Source organism: Apaloderma vittatum, unplaced genomic scaffold, assembly GCF_000703405.1.
Source record: "Apaloderma vittatum isolate BGI_N311 unplaced genomic scaffold, ASM70340v1 scaffold10852, whole genome shotgun sequence".
Taxonomy (NCBI): domain Eukaryota; kingdom Metazoa; phylum Chordata; class Aves; order Trogoniformes; family Trogonidae; genus Apaloderma; species Apaloderma vittatum.
The window spans coordinates 158,625-166,677 of record NW_009705321.1 but is presented as its reverse complement, the minus strand read 5'-3'; positions in this window follow the sequence as shown (position 1 = coordinate 166,677).

The following is an 8,053-nucleotide window of genomic DNA, read 5'->3' as shown; positions in this document are numbered from 1 at the left end:
TTCCTCCATACAGGACAGAGCGGAAATTTACCACTACCATGGTGGAGTTCTAGGATAAAAATAAGAGAAATTCAGAAGAGCTGTACGAATGTAACCAATTCTGTCAGTTTTCCCAAAGCTCTTGGGACCAGGTTGTCTTTGATCATGACAAAGCGGAAGGCGAGTGTATCTGGCAATTGGGCAAGCCTGTCATATCTTCTTGGTGGCTCATGTGGAGCCAGACTGTGTCATACTCAGCCAGGTACTAATCCCCTTTTGCGTGCAATACAGAAGTTAGTGGGAATTTCATTTCGATTACATGTGTGTAAAATGACGCTCAAAATGAAAAGCCCCCAGTTAATGGACTTTTTATCAGTAAAATCAAGTTGCATAATGGTTTTCTTGTTAAAATAATTAGTCCTCAATCAGGGTAACTCAGAGGACTAGCTGGGTTATTTTAAGGCAATGTTATGCTTTATTCAAGAAAGCTCTTTTGTATTTGAATTATTTCCACAAAGTGATGCACATAATTGCTTAATACTTTGTCATTCTAATACAAAATCCCACAGCATCTGAACAGTATTAATGGGAGGAGAACTTGGCAAAACTACCTGTATTTTTTTTTCCCAATCTTTTCCATGCCAAAGAGAGAACATCTCAGACAATGAGGTATGCAAACTTTCTATTTTTTGCCTGCAAATTGATCCTGAAATAAAATGTATTCCTCCGGCTGCCGCTTTGGAACTGCTTTCATGTCACTTTGGTTTTAATACATTACATTTTAGCCAGGTTTAACCCCAGTCAATAGGTGCACCTTGGTTTCCCAAGATAAATAACTTTACTGAGCAGAATCAGGACCCAGGGCTCATTTGTCCTTCATAAAGGTTTGTTTTGTTTGTTTAAATATTAGCATCCACCAGCTGTGCAAAATAGACCTTTTTCATTAGTTGTTTGATCATGGTGGGAAAAGCTATTAATTTAGTCAGTTCCCTGCAATGAGCTCTGGGGTTGCTACCAAACCACGAACTGATGAAAACAATAAATGCTAGACTGTATTAACTGTAAAGGTTAATCCATAAATCAAAGGGAAATGTCAGATGCCTTTTAACATTGATTGAGATGTAATTTGATGTTGGTAGTGATATGTTTGTTACATAAATTCACAAATGCACTCAATTCCTGTTAGGATGCCAGGTCTTTGTAACTTAAAACAAATTAAATAGTTTGTTTTATTTATATAACTATCTAAAGATTGATGATGTCATTCTGTTTAAGTCACAATACGTCAGCGGTTTTAAAATAAGTGAATACTAATATCCAGATCTTCTTCCAGGGCACATTTGACTTGATATGAAAATGAATACACTGTCATTTTTCCTGAAAGTATGCCATTACCTTAAATACATTTAAGGCAGTTTTCCTTTTAATTTTTGGTTTTGGTTCATGTTGTTCAAATTACAGCATAAGAATTAGCTTTTGTATGAATATGCTGAGAAGTATAGAACATATTTTCCGTATTATGTATACATCATATTTAAATATATAATATAAAACAACAAATATGAGGAGGAAATGCCACAAATTAGATCAGAATGGAGTATAGTAACCTATGCCAAAACAGCAAGGAAAAGATCATTATGGTCACTTATGGAAACATTTCTTTCCACTGCTCTTCATGAAAGAAACACGAGGCCAGAGAATTCTTCACTTGGTGCAAATGAGAATCAGGTCATCAGACCTCAGAATATAAACAAATAAAACCAACCTTTCTAGCTTGATCTGTCCGAGGAAATTGCAAAAGAGAGTCCTCCAGGTCACTATTAGCCACAAATGAAAGCTACCGAGCTTTTTCACTAGTTGTTGCTTGGATGGGCAGGGTGTGAAGGCTGCCAAAGCTGGGAGGACTCTGTGCTTCCAAATGCTGCAGAGTCCCTGGCTCAAACCTTACATCATGCTTCTTAGAAAGAATCACAAATTAAACGGTTTAACAGGGTAATCACTAAAAGAAGTTCGTGGGAGTAGTATTTTAAAGGCAGTCAGCTAGATCACAATCATTTTCTTCTGCTTAATTTAGCAGAGCCAATAAAGGGAGTGTATTCCCCCAGATTCCTGAAGGGCATCGATCCAAACAGGTATCCAGAATGATTCTAGTGAGACCAAAACACGTAAGGACACAAGACTTGGTAAATTTAAAAATGCTCTAAAAGTTCTTAGTTCTGCCATAGAGGACTCCTCAAAGCTGGGCATCAGCAGCCAAGTATTTCAGCAATGGAGATGGGCTGGGCAGCACCTTCCCACATGGATCTGCCAATTTACTCTTCATGGCTTTAAGTTCTGAGCCACTGTCTGATCAATATTAAAAAAAAGATTTTGTTGTCAGCCTCCCTCTGTCTGTGCACACAGATCACAATGAGAGCAAACACATTCCTTACGTATCGTGTTTTCATATATGCTTGCAAAAGCCTCATGAATGTAATGAGACATTTCAGTAATGTTTCACTTAGCTCTTGGTCTATATATGAAATTTTAGGAGGGAAATTCAAGGACACATGTAAATTCCTCTCTGCAACTCCTGCAGCCCGGTGCACAGGCCATAGGTCAGACACCTAGATAAGAGGGCAGCAAATAAAAGCAATATCCTCCAGTTCAGTTGACTGTGCCTGCTGCTTCTGCCCTCAGAGAAACTTGTAGAGGTGGAAAGGGCTGGGGAAAATGCAAAGAGCATGGTGACAGAGGGTGATGTACTCCAACATGATGTACTGCGGCTTTGCAGGCAGGGCGGGAGATCTGCACGGTGCTGGCATTCACTAAGCCCTGGGGACAGCCTGCTGTGGCTATCTAAATTAGGTCCTTGGAAGAGGGTAGAGAAGGAAAGATGCAGAAGGAGATTAAGACCACCCTGACCTCCAAGCAGCTCCCACGGCTCTGCATTTTGTCCTCAAAAGGAAGCAGAAAAATGTCTTTTAATCTGAAGCAGTGCAGTCAAACATGAACAACAGATCCACATGCAGGCAAGGCATTCTAATAAACATTATGACATATTTTGCTGGGAAGAGCAAATCTCTATGCTAAGTCCCTGTCTCTGTCCACACTCTATCTGGGCCTTTCTTTTATTACTGGCCTTTTGTTTTAATATAAGATTACAATTCACAGATTCTTTTTTTTCAGCTACATTTGCCCAATTTATATATAGATCTCTAATCAAATGTTCGATACTTCTTACCTTCCAGGATGGAATCATAATGAGTGTATAATGAGCTACTCCACAGCCACTGGTTCCCATGACTTTTAAACTCGCCTCAACAACTCTGAAATCTTCAGCATAGATTAGTGGAGCCCTGCTGATTCACATGGCTATTGTCTCTGGGAGTAAATGAAAATCATATTAATATTCACAATGTCATTCACTTGTATGCTAATTAGAAGGATTGCAAAATAGACTACAAAGATGTGTGGCTGGAGTAAATCTCAAGGACATGAATAATAAAGAGTGTTGGATGGAGGGGGACCTCCGAAACCACCAACATTTTGGAATTGTTCCTACAATCTGACTGTCACACAGATGAAATACCGGGTTTAGCTCTTTTACCAGTTATCATGGCCGTGTTCTTATCCCCTGGGCCAGTGCAAATGGGAAGGATAACACAAACAGGGCAAGAAAGTCTGCAGAGGTTGAGGTCTCCTTGTAGGTGGGGAGAGGAGTGTCCCACTGGGAAATGAGCTGCATTTCTACCTTGTGGTTTGGTTGGCCATGGGCAGATGTTGTTAAACTTTCACAGCAGTCAGCTCCAGATGATGAAAAATTCCTTCCTGCTCCACCTTCATCCCTGGATCATAATTTTGATCACTGCAATCCTTTAGTGAGATTTTCCAACTTAAATGTCACTGGACTTTTTCTTTACTTTGCTTTCTTTTTTAAAATTTTTTTCAAAAATTTTTTCTTTGATTTCTCTGGCATGGATTCAAACACTTGCATTTGCCAGCTCAGGACTAGAAAACATCGATTCCTCCTGGGAGGATCTGTGCCCTATACAAAGCTTACATCTGGCCACTTGAAAAGAAAAAGAAACTATACTACAAACTGTACAGTCATCTGTGAACTAGTCCTCCTATCAGTCTCATGCTAGACACCAGGAGTGATATCATCTATTTCACTAAACCTGCTCTAATGTGACTCAACTTAATTATGTGCAGAATTCTACATCTGAAGTTTTATATGGTGTGGCAATACCAGCACCATCAGCGTGTGAAGATGAGAGTAACGCTGGGTTTTGCCTTGCTGTTGTCATTTTGGGGTTCTTGAATACAGATATCCAGAACATTTTCTCTTTAGAACAAACCGTTCATTCCTCTGTCTAGTTGAATTATTTTCTATATTAAATAAATCGATGAGCAAAGAAAAAAGCACTAAAACCCGACAAAGGAAAACGAACATAACACAGACACAGAAGCGAAGAGCAGGAGGACTATTTCCCCATTTCATTTTTATATCCAGACAAGATTTTTATATCCAAACGAGTTTAAATGGATCTAAATTATTCCTTAGGAATTAAAAATAACTTAGATCCTTTTTGTTCTTTCTATTTGCTAGTTCTTTTCTCTGAGCTTTTGTTTCCCCCCTACTGCAGAAGGTATCTACAGCATTAAAGGCCAAAGCCAGCCCAGATGTGAGTGGGCACCACAATGCTGAGGTCCAGTCCCTTTCTCTGTGTTCAATTTTAGTGCAGGCAGCAGAGTCCCTCACCCACTTTTAGATGCCAGAGCCACTGCACAAAACCCAAGGAATGCACAATAAATATGTGGAACAAATTAAAGGGAGGGACAGGGCAGGTATGCAGTTCTTTAGCCTCATAAATACTTTAGTTTCCATTTTAAACTAATTCCCATATACTAGTAAGGTCACGTTCTGGCAGAGGACTTTACTGTGAGCAGAGCTTACTGGAGCCTTCAGGCTTTTCCTTCTCCCACACGCAAGCCTAAAAGCACTGAGGACCTTTCTTCCCTTGCCAGCCAAGAAGTCCTCATAGAAGCCTCTCAGCAACTGCTTGGGTGAAACGCTCTTTTCCAGCTGAGGCAAGCTATCTGAAGTGAGATATTTAAGACACAATTCAGCTAGATGGGTTTTAAAAGCTATTGAGTACATCTGTATGTTAACCGGTCCAAGGTCATGTCCCTTAACCTGGCTAGCCTCACAGAGAATTTCCAAAATCTGCTATTATTCTGACTCACTCTGGTTTTGGTTGTCTCCTTGGCAGGAAACACATGAAGTCTCATCTGCTGCAATGTGCTCATCACTTGCCAGCACTGCAACCTGGTTGAGGCAGCAGCACTCAAGTCCCTGAGCAGAGCTGACAAGTACAAATAAGGGACGGTTGTCACATTTGGTTACAGGAGGGCAGCAGAGAGAGAGGTTGCCTGCAGCAAGAGCAGCCAGACTGACATAAACTCTCCCATTGTTTGGGGTCATCTGGTCTACAAACTGTTTCACATGAGAAAATTAGATTATGCCAAACCAATTTCTTTGGAGTATTTTTATTTATTTATTTTTTTAATCCAGCGTTAAAAGGATGGAAGTAATCATAAATCTGGAAGCAATCACATACACATCACTTAGAAATGCTCTGCCTCAGTGCAAGAGAAACAGAATACATCAGGGCTGATTGGCCTGGGGTATCTCTCCCCCCACCAAGCCCATGTCCCAGACAAGTTAAATGTTTCATTAATTAGGCGCTAACTATGGTTAAAATTAGAAGAGCTGCAAGGATCTCTTCCCCTCCTTCAGCCTAATCCTCTGATTAAAAGCAGGGCCCCCAGTCTGGGCTCTCAGGGTCACTCAGCATTGCTGGTTTGCATTTGCTGCATTTCGAGTGGTGTCTGTGGGGCAGAAAGGGATTTGGGTTTGGTGCCAGAGCAGGGGCCAAAGGGTGGGAACAGGCTGGAGGAAGGGGACAGGCCTGTTAGTGATCTGTGTGGGATGGATTTGCACACCCTCAAGTGATCTCATGAGTCTGTGGTAAACCCCAACCATGTATGAACAGAAACCAGGCAAACCCCACTCTGGTCCTCAAAGGAAAGTTATTTCCAGTCAAGGCCACTTAGGGCATCCACCTTGTCCTTTACTCACACATGGAGAAGTGGCAGAAGCCACAGCTCCCAACTCAAGCCAACAAGAGATGCCTTGCTGTCACCCACCTCCTCTATGATCCTCCTGGATCTGGGATACCAGCTCCAGCTCCTCCACAGCTCTGCAAGGCAAAATGCAAAAAGAAGAGAATGCTCCAGACTGGAAAAACATAGGTTTAAGGGTGCTCTCTTCTTCCCTTGGAGAGGCTGAAAGCTGCTTACTCCTCCTAGGCTCTTGATTTTGTTTTCCACTGCATGCAAAGAAGGCTGTTTTGCAGCACCATTCACCCAAAAGGGATCAGTATGGGGGTTTTCAGGTCTTTTTCTTTTTAAGAAGCAGAGAGAAGATCTCCATCTTTCCATCCAAAGTGCTGTCAGACTGTGATATTAATCAGAAAACAATGGTTTTGGCAAGGCATTCTGTCAAGAAACAAAAGCAAACCTGGCCACTGAAGGCAAGTGGTGAGGGAAGCACACCAGAAAAGAAAACAATGGGGACATTCTGTAGTAACCACAAAACCCCAAGTTTTCTGCCATATTCTATTTTCCATAAATATTGGCCTTGCTTTAATGTAGAGCAGCCAAGAGCTGCTTGTATGAATTCAGCCTCCCTAACCAAGAGCTTTAACCAACTACAAATACAGTTATCATGACAGACAATAACAAATATAAATGAACTGTGCTCAGGTACATTCTAGCACCTTTCAACAAACTAGAAAGCCAGGAAAGGCTGCTGAAAGGCAACTGCTTCCAGGCAAGCAATGAGTATCTTTTCAGGTGTGGTGACCAACATTCAGGGAACAGCAGGGGGAAGAATGGAGCATTACCTGCCTTACAGAGTTCAATGCAAGAATCAAAATGAAAACCTGGTTAAAATACCTGCAATTTTGCTGGAACACTTCCCTTCAGGTCAACACTTCCTCTGCATTTTGTTTTTGTTCCATCCACCTGTTGAGAATGAGAATAAGTCTAGGGACTTACTGAGCAAGGTTTTTTTCCCCCATCAATCCAGAGGACTGAAGATGTCATTCTCATAATGAAAAGCTGAAACTGTCACATGATGACTCAGCTCAGGAGCTGGGGCATCTTTACACATCCAATACAATGAGATTTTATTGAGATCCAAAGAGCTGAGAAGTCTGAGGGTGCCACAACCAAGCAAGATACCAGAGAAATATGAAGCCCCCATGCACTGGTCCTTGGTTAGCAAATGTGCTTTCTCAAGAAGTACCAGGGCATGAATATCTACAATATCTTATTTTTAGCTTTAAACAGCAGGTGTCAGGGAGTGATTTCCCAATCCAGTGAAGCAACACTGTCTAAGGTAAAGTGTCCACCCATCAGACCTCCAGGATTATTCCATGTGGTCCTCAAGACTGCCATACAAAGTTGTAGGAAGTTACTTAATTTTTTTGATCAGGACTGCAAGGTGGTGTCCCACCTGATTCTTTAACCTGGAACAAAAAAAAAAAACCACACCACTATCTTAAATTTCACTCATACAAAACATTCCAAGTAAAAATCAATCATGAAATATTTAATTTTCATTGTATCTCTCTCCTTAAAGTACAAACATGTTTAGTTCCATCTCTGAACAAAAGTAACAGCAAAAATACTGGAATCGAAGCAAAGGTTCATATTGAGAACACTGCAAAGCAGAAATTAGGGCATTATGAATTATTACTTTGAATTACTTTTAGCCATCATTTAGCCATCATCTTCTCCTGGCTGAAGCACCTGAGAGATTTGATTTAATTTACAAGCCTGTCAGGGGGACTCACATCCATATTTTTTTCTTTCTGACTAATAAAGTATTTGGCACAAATGCTCACACAGATCACATCCCAACACCTCACCAGCTTTGACCCTGTTTACCTCATAAGAGTTGTTTCCTTCCTAATCTGAAGTGGGAATGGCTGGAGAGGGGAGAGATACCAAATAAACAATATTT